General features: G+C 36.1%; 1 pseudogene; it reads right to left on the reverse strand.

Annotated features, from left to right (window-relative positions):
• Nucleotides 1-10,547: 10,547 nt before the first annotated feature.
• Nucleotides 10,548-12,225, reverse strand: LOC109212812 (annotated as a pseudogene).
• Nucleotides 12,226-16,206: the final 3,981 nt, after the last annotated feature.

Raw genomic sequence — 16,206 nt, forward strand, 5'->3', positions numbered from 1 at the left:
TTTTTCCTTCTAAAATTGAGTGACAAATACCCGTAGCAACTCGGACTCTCCTTGTGCAATTCTGAATATGTCGGCCTTCCGGGCCTGCACCTTTCTGGCCTCGACACGAGCCTTAATAAAAGAGTCCGCGAGAATCTCAAAGCAATCTATGGGATTCTCGGGTAATCGCGAATATCACGTCAAGGCTCCCCTCGTGAGAGTCTCTCCAAATTTCTTCAACAAAATAGATTCAATCTTGTGGGGAGCTAAATCATTCCCCTTAGATTTCTGCTCCTACTTACTATTCGCCCATTTGCATGAGACCAAGCTCCGTCTCAATTCTTGCATGAGGCTAAGCCTTGCCTCCATATTTGCATAAGGCTAAGCATTGCCTTCTCTTTGCATGAGACTAAGCTCTGTTTTGATCCTTGTATGAGGCTTAGCCCTGCCTCCATATTTGCATAAGGCTAAGCATTGCCTTCTCTTTGCATGAGACTAAGCTCTGTCTCGATCCTTGCATGAGGCTAAGCCCTGCCTCCATATTTGCATAAGGCTAATCATTGCCTTCTCTTTGCATGAGACTAAGCCCTGTCTCATTCTTGCATGAGGCTAAGCCCTGCCTCCCCACTTGCATAAGGCTTAGCATTGCCCTCTCTTTGCATGAGACTAAGCCCTGTCTCAATTCTTGCATGAGGCTAAGCCCTGCCTCCCCACTTGCATAAGGCTAAGCACTGCCTTCACATGAGACTAAGCATTGTCTCCCTTTGCGTAAATGTTGCTCTATTCTACACCTTGCATTATCTTCTTCTCTCGGTGCTAAGCTCTGCCCCCAAACAAGACCAAGCTTTATCTTGTTATCACCTTTGGTATCATGTCTCTGCACTTCATGGGCTGATGTATAGCCAACTTGTCTGAAGGCGTCATAGTCCGAAGGCATCATCCTCATAGCCTGAAGACACCATGTGATGGCCTGAAGATCTCTCAATACTGCACATCATTATTCAAAGGCGTCATGGTTCAGAGGCCCCATTCTCATGGCCCGAGAACATCATTTCATGGCCTGCGAATCCTTTACCTCATGATTCATGACTCGGGACGTCATGGTCTAAGGACGTCATCCTCACTATCCAAAGACAACCTTCACGGTCCAAAGAGAATTCGCATCATGTTTAAATTCTCGCAATAATCTATATACTTGCATGCGTCGTGTTTTTGAGTTTGCAGGTGATCCAGGAAGTAACCATTCTTCAAACGGGAGCAACCTTCGCTCTGGTTTCCGCTCATACCATTTACACCCTGCCATTATTTCAAACATAATCGGTTCCCATTAATTACTCGCCTTTACTCTATGACCGTTCAGATATCTGCCCTGTGATACACCCGTTATGTTTGAGATTCACATTTCCAACTCCGCATAAATCCATCGGTTTCACTCACCGTTGGGTCCAGAACTACACACGGCCTGATTCCTGTAAAACCAGGGACATTTAGGTAGTTTAGAAACCAGGGTTCAGCCTATATTTTTCAAAAATACCCCATTCGATCAAAATCAGTCATTATTTCTTTACCCGACAACTCTTTCATCCTTCCCAAGTAAAGAGGGGCAGCTGTTGATACCCAATTTTTCCCTCATATATTTTTAATATGCATATATATTTTCAAAATAGTGCACATGCATTATTATTAGATTGACAAACATGCATAAGTGTTTTTATAATTTCCTATAATTTTAAAAGGCTTTAAATTAATTTATTTTAGCATTTTTTACACAAATATCCAATAATTATTCCTCATATTATTTTATGATGATTTAATCTCAAAATTTATTATTTATTCCCATATAGTGGTTAAATATTTTAATTGCATTTTATAATTACATTTGCATTTTTTAAGGCTAGAATTGCACATTTTGCAATAATAGCCCATGTATATGCATAATTATATTATCTATACAAAAAATGACTTTTTAAATTTTTAATAGGTTAAGTAAGTATTTTAAATATTTTTCATGCACAAATGATATTTTTACCATTTATTAATTATTTTTATAAATTATTTTACCAATTTAATAGGTTATTTAAAATCTAGCCCCTAAAAAACCCAATTTCGGACCTAGCCTAACCCAATTACCCTAGCCCAGTACATTAACCAGCCCAATACCCCATACCCATCCAACCAAACCCGTCCAAATTAACCCGCCCGACCATAATCTAATCCTAGTCGTTGATCTTCTAAGATCAACGGCTCCCAATCATCCATACCTTTTTAATTAATCAATGCCCTAACCCTAATTCATTATACACCACCCGCCGTCATTGAATCCTCTCATCTCTCCCTCACCTCTCAAATGCTAACCCGCTGTCACCATTCTCCTATGCTTCCTACCCAGAAATGGAATTATTCTTTGATTCCTTACCATATCTGGTCTTACTTTTTTACCTATTATCCGTCTTTGATGTTACTTAAACTGGTTTGCCTCAAATGGCAAGTTGACCTCGAGAAATTCGAACCAGATCTGGTTCAAAATCTCTTATATTGTAGTTCTTTGCATCTGTGTTCATCCTAACCCCCTGTGAGTACGAATATTTTCGTATCTTTTAATTAGGGTTTTAGATTTTGATTCGGACTAGATTTGGTCCGATTTCTGTTTGTTTTATGTTATTCTCCATCTATATTTGCTCTATTACTCGTCGAATCTGTCTATTTTTGGTTGAATCTTTTACTTACCCTAATTTAGATCTTTCCAGATCTGAAAAGATTTTCATTTTTAGTATTTTTTTCCTTTAATGTTTCGATATCTCTATCTCTATGTTTCATAGTTTCTCTACTACTTCTGACTGATTTCATTTACCCTAATTATTTACATCTATATGTCTTTGTATTTCTGCCTATTTTTCTAGGGTTTCGATTATCTAATTACTTCTCTTAATGTTTCTGTCTATTTGTTCTTAACTCTGGCGTTAATTGCAGACTAATTTTATTTATCCCAAATTAGGAGATTTTAGTCTTTCCCTCCTTGTATGGTACTGATATTTCCTTATCTGGTTCGATTTACGTGTTCTCATTATTTCCTTACCTTATTTAATCTGGTACTTGAACATCGATTGATTCTGTATAATATTTTTCCTAATTTTAGTGGTACTGGCCTGATTATATGCTGCTAATTGATTGAACTCCAACTTTGATTGGTTTTAGAGTTATTCCCATTCCTTATTTGTGTAAGACTGATTCATTACCTTGTTTGTCTTCCTAGTTGAGTACTATTTAAACCCTTCCCCCATTCGTCTTTAGGGAAGACTCGAACTCTCTTATTCTCACAACTAAAACATAAGCTCTCTTGCTCTCTCTTATATGATTTCTATGCTAAGTGTCTCTTGATTTTGGCCGGCTAAAATCCAAGGCCAAAATTGTTCTGGAACCTCATTGTTGTGGTATACTTACTTGCTTTCTCACTTAACTAGTGTACCCTAACCTTTGCAATTTCATTCTCTATGTTTTGCTTGACTAGTCTGTTTCAATTCTTCGCATGACTCTGTCCTTTATGTGATTATGTGATTCCATCTAGCAGCACTGCTAACTTAGGACTATTTTGTTCTGAATAATACGAATCCCTTTCATAGTTTAGCCAAAGGTTCAACCTATTTCATGCATTGTTGTTAATTCTGCACCTATTTCGAACTTTGCACATTACAAGCATGTAATCAGTTAGCTTGTTGCTTAACTCATATGCCCTGCCTGTGTAATTCATCTGTATGGCTAGTTTAATCATTTCTACCTATTTTTTTTATGTGATTAAACCATGTTTGTCCAGCATGAGTACTTAGCTCAACTATACTTCAATTTATTTGAATTATGTGTTTAAACATGAATTCTGTATGTTTCCTTGGTGCAGTTCTGCCTGCAATTCGATGTTTTGAATCTTGTTTTTCTGAAATCCAACTTTAAAAAAATCTTCCCCTTCTCTCATTTATATACTCTTAGTCCCTTAGGTTCTCAACCACCCAGTGTGAGCACTGCTTAGGGTCCTGAGACTCCTTTAAACTCTGACACACTGGGGGCTGGTCTTCCAATCTCTCATGCACTCTTTACTGAATGTGTGGTTCTGGTGTGAGCATTTCCCAGGGTCCCTGAGGCCCTTGGGAACTTTGACACACTAGAAGCTTGGTTCTAATGTGTTGTGGATGAACCATTGCTATGCTTCAAAGCTGCTATGTGAAAGGCCTGGTTCCCAGGTTTATTTGGGCCTGTGAAGGCTCCCGATAGTGTAACTGATACCATTATGTAATTCATTTGGCTATTCTGGTATGTAATAACAATGTAATAACAGATTTGGGGATATTTAGCAAAGCTGGGTGGTTTCTTATATCTTTTGTTAAAACTTGGTAGAAATTCTGCCTATGGGATTCAATTATGTTGATTGACTTATGTGAGTATTATACTGTGTTTAGAAATCCTGCCTATAGGACCTTCATGATCATGCTGATTCTGTATTTGACATTTGTATACTAAAGATCCTGCTTATAGGACTTTCGTTCAATTTTATACATTAGAAATCCTGTTCATAGGATCTATACATGTTTTCAAAAAATGTGCATTAGCAAGCATGCCTATAAGGTCTTGTTGTTTGAATTAACTGTCCTTCCGTGCAATTTGTTTAAGTTCTGCCCGTACACAATTAATAGATATCATGCTTATTGGATTCAAATCCGTTCAAACCTAGAAATCATGACTATAGGATTTAAATCCATTCAAACCTAGAAATCGTGACTATAGGGTTAAATCAATCCAACAATAGATATCATGCCTATAGGACTAAAAAATCAATTTCCAATTTAGAAATAACGCCTATAAGGGTTAAGTCAATTCAGTAATTAGAAAGCATGCCCGTAGGAAATAAAATCTATCTTTACGAGTTGAAACTAGTGCTACGCTCAGAAACCATGTCTATAGGTCTGTAATTAATAAGCTCGTAGGAATCATGCTTATAGGATCCTGTTCTGAATTCAATTGTTATTGTCAATCACTTAGGCAACGTATCTGTAGGACTTAATAATGATTCTGTGTTTATAACTGTGACACATTATTGCCTGAAGTGTCCAGATTCTTGCTGAATAAAATTAGTAGGCAAACAAAATAGGTCCTAATGCTCGCTTTAACAAAGTTGTCTCTGCACTCACTTTTCTCACATAGATATCCTGCCTATAGGATTTCTAAGTTAACGAAATTTGCTGATTCTACTGCGTGCTTTGTTGCCTATGTGTGGAGGTCAATATGAGCATATACTTGCTCTTTATCTGAAAGTCCTATTTGCTTTTGTTTGTCGCCTAGATTTCATATTTTTTAAGTAACATAGGTTGGTTTAGAACCATCCCAAATAGAGGTCTTAATACCTCTAGGGCCATAGGTAAGGGACGGGTAGTGCACGCATAGGGTAGGATTTTGGAATCAACTAGTGCGCTTAAATAACAACTTAAAGATAGTAATTGGGTGGTAAAGATATGATAGCCTGTGCGCTAATGCTATGAGTAACACCCCGACTTGAGGGAGTTACAAAGTATTGCATGGAATGATCCTATAGGCTAAAAAACTTAGGACCACCCCTATACTCCTGTTCAAAATAAATTGAATATTGTATTTGTCCAAATTATTTTCTTCCCCTTTAAGACTAAGTCGCTTAATTTAAGTTCGGCCGAGACCAACCGTTGTGGACCTCAAGGGGTGCCTAACACCTTCCCCTCAAGGTAATTTCGAGCCCTTACCCGATCTCTGGTGATGTAAACTGGTTATATGAGTTAATTGCTCTAGGTGCCTTAACGGACCTTAGTCCGTTAGGTGGCGACTCTTCCAATTCCCTACTCTAAAAAAAGGAGTTGTCCCAGAAATGTCGAAACCCGATTTCGCGAGAAAAAGGGGGCGCGACGCCTGCTAACGTCCCGCAAGTGTATCTTGAAGTCTCTAGCCGCACAAGCATGGATCTCAAAACCAACTCGATCCGAAGTATCTGGTTCTGCACGAAAATGTGCAGAAGCGTAGCATGAGTACACCACAGTGGTACCCAGTACGTATCATGCCTAACCTCGGTAGAGTATTGACGACGCCAGGTCAAGATACCTACCGACCATGTAAACAGGTGCAAGATATGACATAAAACTAACAAGAAAGGAATATCAAGGTAATGCCAATAGCAGAAAGAATTCAGATTACAAACAGTAGTAAAGATAAGGGGGACACGAATGGCAACAAGATATAACCAAGTAATTAAGTAGCAACATAGTCGGGGTACGGGTGTAGTATAAATGTGCTCAAGTAGGGAAAACGATATCAACTCAACCAATCAAATCATTTCTAATACAGAATTTCAACAATCCCTCTTCTCCCAATCTCATATCATAAAACACAACTTCCAAACCTTTAACACACATGGCACCTTGTGCCCACATTTTTCTCTCACTTCGTACGGCAAAATACACGTGCTACTCGGTACATAATACCCGTGACAAATGCTAATAGGATGTTCAAGAGATTTTATTTATATATCGTAAAGTAAAACTACAGTTTCTGAACCAAGTAGGAAATCAATGAGGAAAATGAGTTTATTTTAGAAATCATTTAAGTGAAGAAAATAACCTTTTCAAATAAAATACAACATAGGATAAGCTACTGAATTTAATAAAGAATTTATTAAGTTAAAAACATAATAACAATTCCTTTTTAAGTAAAGTAAAAACATCAGACATGGTTAAGTTGAGAAATCAATTAAAGTAAAATATGACAATATTAGAAATGGTAAAGTACCTAATAAAACAGCGAGTTTTAACTTAAAAGTCACATAAGGTAAGCATGTTCTTAATTCTTTTATTTAAAATTGCTATGCTACTAATAACTCAGCATGATATGAGGTAATGACTCAGCGTAGTAAACTCATCTTGAAAATCAATTCACCAAAATAATAGTATTAAGAAAAGAATTCAGGAAATGACGGCAAGGCAATAAATCAATGACAACAATTCAATCCTTGGAAACCAGTGAAAAATTGAAAACACAGATTCTCAGAGTCTCGTACGAAAGAACCGAAGCTAAATACAATACCACATGGAATACAAAATACATAAACTGTTGCGACGCGCAACCCGATATCAGCGTATAATACTATTCACCCTTATTCCACCATGTGAATATCAATAGTAATAAATAAATATATGTTGCGGCGACGCGCAACCCCATCCCACCATATAATCAGAGTCAATATCATAATTCACCCTTATTTCACCATATTAATTCACCCTTATTTCACCTGTTGCTGCGTGCAACCCGATCCCACGTAACAATATCATAATAACAAATAAAATATGTTGCGGCGCGCAACCCGATCCAACCATACAATATCAATATCATAATTCATCCTTATTCCACCATAACAATTCACCCTTATTTCACCTGTTACGGCGTGCAACTGGATCCCCCGTACAATAATTTAAATCAACAGCAACAATTCAATAACTCAATTTACAAGAATTTCTACAATCAAAGGTATGAGTACATGACAACAAATGAACCACGTAAAAATCAAAGAAATACAACAAACTTTATAAAAATGACAGGACAGGTAAGGCACGCGATAACTAAGTATGCAATCACAATAATTGGAACATGTAGCAGATAAGCACAGAGTCATAGAAGAAATTAAACAATTAAGAGGTAACAAGACAATAAGGAAGGAAATAAGTTCAACTAAGGCATATAAGGGCCAAATAACGAGTAGGAGGTACAATAAGTGCTAACAACGTCAAATAGAGCACGTAGAGTAGACTAACAACGAGATATCACATGTTATGACAATTCAATTAAAGTCATGGGAAGAGACTAGACACTTTGAACCGGTCAATTACCATATATAGAACGTGTACCCACTCGTCACCTTGCATACACGGCTTTCACATAACAAGATATCACAATTAACTCAATTCCTAAGGGGTAGTTTCCCCCAAACAAAGTTAGACAAGACACTTACCTCAATTCGGTCAACTCAATACTCAATTTAGCTTTTCCTTTACCAATTCACCATCTCTCGACTCAATCTAGCCAAAGACGACTTATATACATCAAACAACGCAAGAGAAAACAATTTCAATTAACAAAGCTATGATCCTTATACAGTTTGCAAAAAGTAAACAAAAGTCAACCCCCCGGGCCCGCTCCTTAGAACCTTAAAATTTATAAAATTCGAACACCCATTCCGATACGAGTTCAACCATACCAAAATTATCAAATTTCGGCACCAATTCGTCCTTCAAATCATCATTTTATATTTTGAAAGATTTTACAATTTTTTCCAAATTTTATTCTCATGAATTTGATGTTAAATCTAAGGTATAATAACAAAATATAATTGAAAATTGATTAGAGGTACTTACCAAATGATTGTAGATGAAATTCCTCTCTAAAAATCGCCCACTCTCGGACCTAGGGTTTAAAATGTCACAAAATAAAGCAAAAACCCGAATTACACAGCTGAAAACAAGCTGCAGATGTCGCATTTGCAATCCGGAGTTCAGAATTGCGAACCCTCGCAAACGCGAAGAAGCCTACACAATTGCGAACAAGAACATGGCTGGTAAATATCGCAATTGCGAACATGGCATCTCAATTGCGACAAAATGGTTCGCAATTGCGACTACACTAGAAACCAATAGTCTCCCTGACACGGAAATAAGCATAACTCTCTCATACGATGTCCGAATTCGACGATTCTTCTTGCTATGGCTCCGTACTTACGATACAGATCTAATGCTTTAATAAAACTGAATTTGGAGCTCATTTCTTAATGTGAAATCATTTATGCTTGAAGAAACGGCGCTGAAGCATTAAAAAACAAGCGCAACACAACCTAAACCTATTCCGAAACTCACCCAAGCCACTCGGGACCTCGTTCGAAAATACCAACAAGTCCTGTAACACAACACGAACCTACTCGACGCCTCAAATCACATCAAATAACGTCGAAATTACGAATCACACCTCAAATCGAACTTTTGAACTTTCAACTTCTACAACTCACACCGAATCATATCAAATCAACCCAGAATGACGTCAAATTTTGCATGCAAGTCCCAAATAATATAACAGAGCTAATCCAATTTTCAAAATCACATTTCGACCCTGATATCACCAAAGTCAACTCTCGGTCAAACCTCTCAACCTTCCAAAACATAAACTTTCCAATTTTCGCCCGAAATGCTTCAATTTACCCTACGGACCTCCAATTCCAAATCCGGACTCACGTCTAATTAAGTCCAAAATCACCATACGAAGCCGTTGGAAACATCAAAATGTAATTTCGGAGTCTTCTACATAAAAGTCAAAACTTCGGTCAACTCTTACCGCTTAAGCTTCTAAAACAAGAATCCTTCTTCCAGATTGACCCCGAATCATACGGAAAACGAACTCGACCACACACGCAAGTCACAACATATAATACGGAGCTGCTCGAGACCTTATGCCGCCGAACGGGACGCTAATTCTCAAAACAACCGGCCGGATCGTTACAATTGTACGCCAAAGGGGAGTGCTCCTTTTTCTATGTACCAAACATGACTAAAAAGGGGCTTAGGAATATTAAGAATCTTAGTGAAAGTAAGAAAAAAAAACCATCTTAGATAAAAGAATAACAGCTCTATGCAAGATTGCAGAAGCGTTATCAATCCTCTGTGGTATTGAAGTAGGTGTAATAATATATAATTATCCGGTAGAAATCACTCCTTTTTTTTTGGCCATCTTTACCCCAGGCAACGGACATTGTAACGAACTATTTAGGGGTCGTTTGGTTTGAATACCCCTTGTACTGGAATTAGTTATGCTGGTATTGTTTTTTATCCACTGTTTGGTATGTTGTATTAAAAATGACATGCATTGCATAATTTCTAAGACGAAGGTGTTTGTTTGCAAAAATACCCTCCATCTTATTTAGCCTCCATCTTCTTGCTCCTTTATCTAGTTGACATACGTCGATTTCAAATACTTACATCAACAAGTACTAAATTATTTTTTGAGGCTCTAGTTTTCAATTGTTTGAAATATATTTGCTGATTTCTTCTTCTAAATCTTCTTCCTAACTTACTTCCCTGTTTCCTTTAGATGTAAGATCGCTAATTGACATGTATAATATTACTGATTTCTAGGTCTTCTCAATTTTCATGGAATGTATTGTGATTTTAAAAAAAACTCCACATCATAGGTTCAAACCAGGATCCACAAGTTGGCCAGAACATAACCAAAACTATAGAATTTAGAGGCATCAAAAACATAGTTAAGTTAAAAAGAGAAATTGAAGAATTGTCATAGTAGTAATATAATTACATATGCACTTAACATTTACACTAGAGTCAAGCTATTTAATAGACATTAGTTGCAAAAAAAAATATAGCATCCTCGTGCCCACCAGTCATAAACAAAAGAAATTGGACATAACCCGAGGTATCAAAAATAGCACTACAGTCTAACTTTAAAGTTGTTAGTCGAGCAAAAACTATCAAACTAGTACCACCACATATACACAACTTTACCATACTTCAAAGTTTGCCATTGATAATCATGAACATCATTGTTTGGCACTCAAGTTCACCCATACGTAAAAATAATTCCATCTTTTTGACATCACAGAGAATCATTGTAGCTTTGATACGTTCTTGTACAGAGTACAACTCAAATGCGGAGACTCAAGGATGGAATAAATTTCACCACGAATATCGGATCGGTCACGATTCCCAATCTTATCAATCAAGGCACCCATTCTTTTATCTTGACTTTCAATAAAGTTTATCATAACTTCTGTCATACCCTTAAAAAATGTCTCACTAGAATCCTCCACAACCCTTTTTCTTTTCTTGCTTTTCTCTTTTTCATTGAAATTAGAAGAGGACCTATTAGCATGCTCACCTTGTTTATGATTTTGTTGGAATCCTGCATGTTCATTTTCAGATGCTCCAGCACATTCTTGTTCAGATGCTCTAGCATCTTCCTTTTCAGATGCTCCAGTAAAACTAGGTCCATCATAAGCATTTTCATTTTCACCTTCTCCAGTAGCTATATTAGGTACATCACCAGCATTATCTTCTTCTTCATCATCAACAACAATAGGCCATCCTAAGCTCATGTCATTAGAAAGTCCTGAAGCTTGACTCCTTAGAATATCCTCAGCGACATCTAGCGGCCCTTCTGCGAACTTTCCTGTTGCTCTATCCTTGCCAAAAATTTCCTCCCAATCCTCATACATTGGCCATTTCTTAGTTTTCATGCTTTTTGCTTTTGGATCCATCTATAAAAAATAAGGAAAGAAACAAAAGTAATGACAAATGTGTCAGTTATAAACTATGATGGGAACTCAGAAAAATTCCTATATGAAGTAACAATATTCTAATAACTTAAGCAAAGTATAAATTACCTTTATAAAGTCATCCCACTGTTTTGGATCGTCAACAATTATGGTTCCATCACTATATTGAAATCCCAGACCACTTCGACTTTTTAATAAACTTATGCTTGAATAACATCTCTTCCACGCTTTTACTTTATTATTAACATGTGGTTCACCTTTCAATTGACTACTAGGATGACGTTCATGCAAATAGTGCTCTAATTCCATCAAGTATCCTGGCCTAAAGGTTCCATACCATCAGCACACAATTTTTTTAAACCATCTAAAAGAGCACTTTCTTTTGCTGGAGTCCAGATCCTTCGGGAAGAAGGTGTTCATTTTCTTGATCTTATTGAAAATATCTTTGAATTTTCTGCCTGTCTATTCATTATATCTGTATAATCTTGTGAAATAAATTATCATAAGTATTAGTTATCTCCACAAGAAGCATAAGTATCTCCAACATTATTTAGCATCACAAAAAGCATATGCATGGAAGTATAGAACTATCAAAAAAGAAACGCTAACTAAATATAAGTAATCTTCACAAAAATCAAAGTAAGTAACTATTTCTTATAATCACAAAAAACTGAAAGTTGATATACCTTACAATCATACAAAAAACTAAAGAGAAAAATACCCAAACACCATAAAATATAATACTAGCATGGAACGTTTTGAAACAATCAATTGTTTAGACTTGCATTCCACATTGATTGAGCCAACTCATCCCTCCATGTGGTCCACTCCTGAGATGATTCAACAACATTAATGTTGTCATGTTGATACTCCACTTGTTCTTCCATATCAATATCTAAGGGATCCACTTCCATCTCTCTACGAATAAAGTTGTGCATCAAACAACAAGCACTAATGATCCTGTTATGAACTTTAACTGAGTACCACGAAGAGCTTCTAAGAATTCCCCAACGCCCTTTCAAGAGACCAAATGCTCTTTCGATAACATTACGAGCCCTAGCATGCTTCATATTGAAAAGCTCTTCTCGACATCGAGGTGGCGGAATGTCACCTTGCCAATCTCTTAACCAATATCTATACCCTCTGTAAGGTGAAAGAAAACCGTTTCCATTTGTATATCCACCATCGCACAAATAATAATTTCCTATAATATAAACATAAAATTTAGTTACTTTTATGTAGCATTCTTTTTGTGATATAACTTGAGTGTATAAGCATATGTATGGCATACCCTCAGGGATTTTCAAACCATTCGTTCGCACAATAGCATCTCGTAATACACGACCATCGGCAGCTGATGCTTCCCAACCGGGTAATACATAAGTAAAATTAAGATTTCTATCACAAACTCCCAGTACATTAGTTGCTATTTCTCCTTTTGTTGTTCTGTATCTTGGTTTGTACTCGGATGGAACTCTAATTTGAATGAAAGTACCATCAAGTGCACCTAGATTATGTATTTTTTTTAGTTTTACATAAATTAATATATGCTCAAAAGAAATTTCGCATACCTTAAACCATCTCCATTGATCTTCAATCTCATCTTCAAGCACTGGTTTGGGATTAACAAGTAACAATGGAGCTAGTCTGAGAACAGCTCTCAAGCATTCATAGAAAGCTTGACTTACGCTCCAACCCGATCTAACATAGTCAACCTTAATTGATCTATTCTTCTCATGATGAGCTAAGATATTTAAGAACATTGCTAACTTTTCACTACTTGACATGTTTTTACTATCAGTTAAACCTCCAATTTCCTTAGTTAAGAGAACTAAAGTGTGAAAGGAATTTCTATCCATTCTTAACTTATCAATACATGCAATATCACTGTCATGTATGATACAATTCAAATAAGATATAATTTTAGGAATTCGAACACTCATACGGTACCTAATCACACGCCTATTTCTATGTTGTCTTCTTATAGAATGACCATAAATAGTCATTAAAAGAAATATAAATACAACAAGAAATTGTTGGCACAATATCTCCTCAAGGATAATAACGCATTCAATATCGGACAATAGTTGATGATCCATAAGAAAACCTAATTTTGCCATTACAAAAATGAAAAGAATTAATATACAAAAATTTACAATTAGAAAAAGGAATCTGTGAGTAAAAATTTGTAATTTTCAAGTACATAAAGTGAAACAATTGAACCCAACGAATATTTGGAAAGAAGCTAAACTAAGATTTCATCATCAACATAAAGAGAGAAGGGCTAATAAATGGCAGAAGACAATCCACAACTGTGGTTTTCACATATTACAGCTCTTTCACATATAGCTAGTACTCTTTCATATATTTCAGTTCTTTCGGCACTACATATTGAGTTTTAAAGGATATGATTTTTCTCAATTATTTGCTAAATAAAATTCAGCAAAACAATTATGTACCATTCATAAAAGAGTTCAGAATTTTACTATTTTGGTAGAGAAGAGGACTGGACCCAAATTATGCAAAGAACTTATAAATGATAACAAGAAAGAATAAGAGAAATAGGTTTTGATAGAATTTTAACCTTGTAAGAAAAGCAAAATGGAAGATAATGTCTTCTTCAATCACTACAACATAGCTTCTGCATTCAAAGAAGAGAAGAAATCTTCCCCAAGAGCAGAGAAATTTGTAGCGGTGTTGCTTTACCAATGTTGGGTAAAGAATGGGAAAAGTGAGGTAGAAAAAGGGTTTGAGGACTTTAGGGCTATTTTGGTGAATTTCGCTATTTTGTCGGGAGATAATAATCCCAGCATTAATTATCCCACCTCCTGAGAGGTATAAGTTATCCCGATATTAATTTTAATACCGGGATAACATATACCGAATTTGGTAGCCAAACAAGGTATAAGTTGGTATTAAATTTTTATACCAGTATTACTTTTACTTATACCCCATGCCAAACGACCCCTTAAGGTTTACCGAGGTCCAAAGGGAAAAGAAGTTAGACATGACGTCTACCTTCAAGAAAAAGTGAGAAGTTTTATTTTGTGTCTCATACAACTGACACTAGTTGTATGAGGCTCCTTTTTGTCTCACAAATTTGTGGACCCCAATCTTACACTTCTGGGTCCATAGAAATCGGGCTCCACAAAACTGTGAGACAAAAAGGTTGCCTCAGACAACTAGTGTACGTTGTATGAGATACAAAATAAAATTTTCCAGAAAAAGTGAATGATATGGAAAAAATTATGTTAGGTCGAAGTTAGACATGACGTCTTTTCATCTTGTAGTCGCTTATTGTTTATCTATTTATGTTATCGTTATCACTTACTCCCTTCGTTTCATATTAGATGAGATACTTTTTTTTTTAGTCTATTCCAAAACAAATGACACATTTCTAAATTTGGAAATAATTCAACTTTAAACTCTTCATTTTACCCATTTACCCTTAATGAGAAGCTTTTATTGCCACACAAATGTCATTGGCCCCACAAACCTTTTACCCCTTAAGCTTTTAAAACCACAAGTTTCAAAAGTCTTCTTCTTTTTTCTTAAACTCTGTACCGAGTCAAACTACCTCATCTAATATGAAACGGAGGGAGTACATGTTATAGGAAGGTAGATTCAGTCAACCGAATACGTATAAAATTTGGGATTTCAGTCTAAGTCAAACCTATTTGTTTAACAAAAAGGTATACCAATCTCTTTCGATTTAAAGAATATCATTAATTAATCAATAATACTATTTCCCCTGTTTCGACTATGGGTGTTAATCGGGCCGGGCTGACCCGTTTTCAACCCGCTTCAATCCGGGTCAGCCCGATTCAATCCGTTACTGTTCGTTATTGTGCGGGCTGGGACGGGTTGGTTGAGGGGCGGGTTTTGGACGAACATGTTCTGGTTAACGGTGCACCGTACCCGCTAAGTCTGTGACCCATTAACGGGCTGCAGCCCGTTAGCAGCCTGGTTACCGTTGCTGAATTTTTTTTTTTTAAAATTATTTGGACCGTTGCCAACGGTCAAATTGAGAAATGACCGTTGGGGAACGGCCAGATTTTGCAGAAATGGCCATTTCGGCCTGCCCCATTAAAAATATAGCCCTCCCACCCCTAATAATTGAAAAATTATATTTTTAACCTTTTAAAACCTATAAATAGTCCACCTTCTTCTTTATTTTTTTCTCACAATTCACTCGGTTACTACACTAATTCTCTCTCAATTCTCTCTTGATATTATTGTTCTTAAATTCGCAATTCAGGACTTCAAGTTAAATTATGCCCCGTACTTCTAGAGTGCGCTCATATGTTTGGGAACACTTTGAGGTGGTAGAAGAAAATGAAGAAGCTCAGAAAGTAAAGTGCAAGAACTGTGGTCTAGTCTTAAATCTTCGTCCAAAGTGTGGCACAGGCTCTTTAAGGAGGCATATCAAGAGTTGTCTTGAGCGTACTCCAGAAATTCGTATTTAAGTTGATTTGAGACAATTTGTATTATTTTAAAATTATTAGACGTATTTATGCTTAATGTTTTAGTTTGTTAGATTAATTTGAAGTATTATTATGAATGAAAATTTAGTTTTACTCTTTTTTCGTTAATTTACTTGTTAAATGCAAACTTCAATTTTGTAAATAATTTGTCTATTGGTCTTATTAAATAATTTTGGTAACCACTTACTTTCTAATTTCAATTTTATAATTTTAAAATACAAATTTCAAATTTAAAACTTTAAACTTTAAACTTCAAAGTTTAATTCTAAGCCTTAAAAGTTTGCAAATACTTAAGTATCAATAGCATTGAATAAGAAAAATAAAATTTAATTTAAAAAATATATATACAGTAGCCCGGCCCGCCGGAACCCGTTAAGCCCGAACCCGAACGGGCCCTAAATAACCCGAAAA

This window comes from Nicotiana attenuata, unplaced genomic scaffold (assembly GCF_001879085.1).
Source record: "Nicotiana attenuata strain UT unplaced genomic scaffold, NIATTr2, whole genome shotgun sequence".
Classification (NCBI taxonomy): Eukaryota; Viridiplantae; Streptophyta; class Magnoliopsida; order Solanales; family Solanaceae; genus Nicotiana; species Nicotiana attenuata.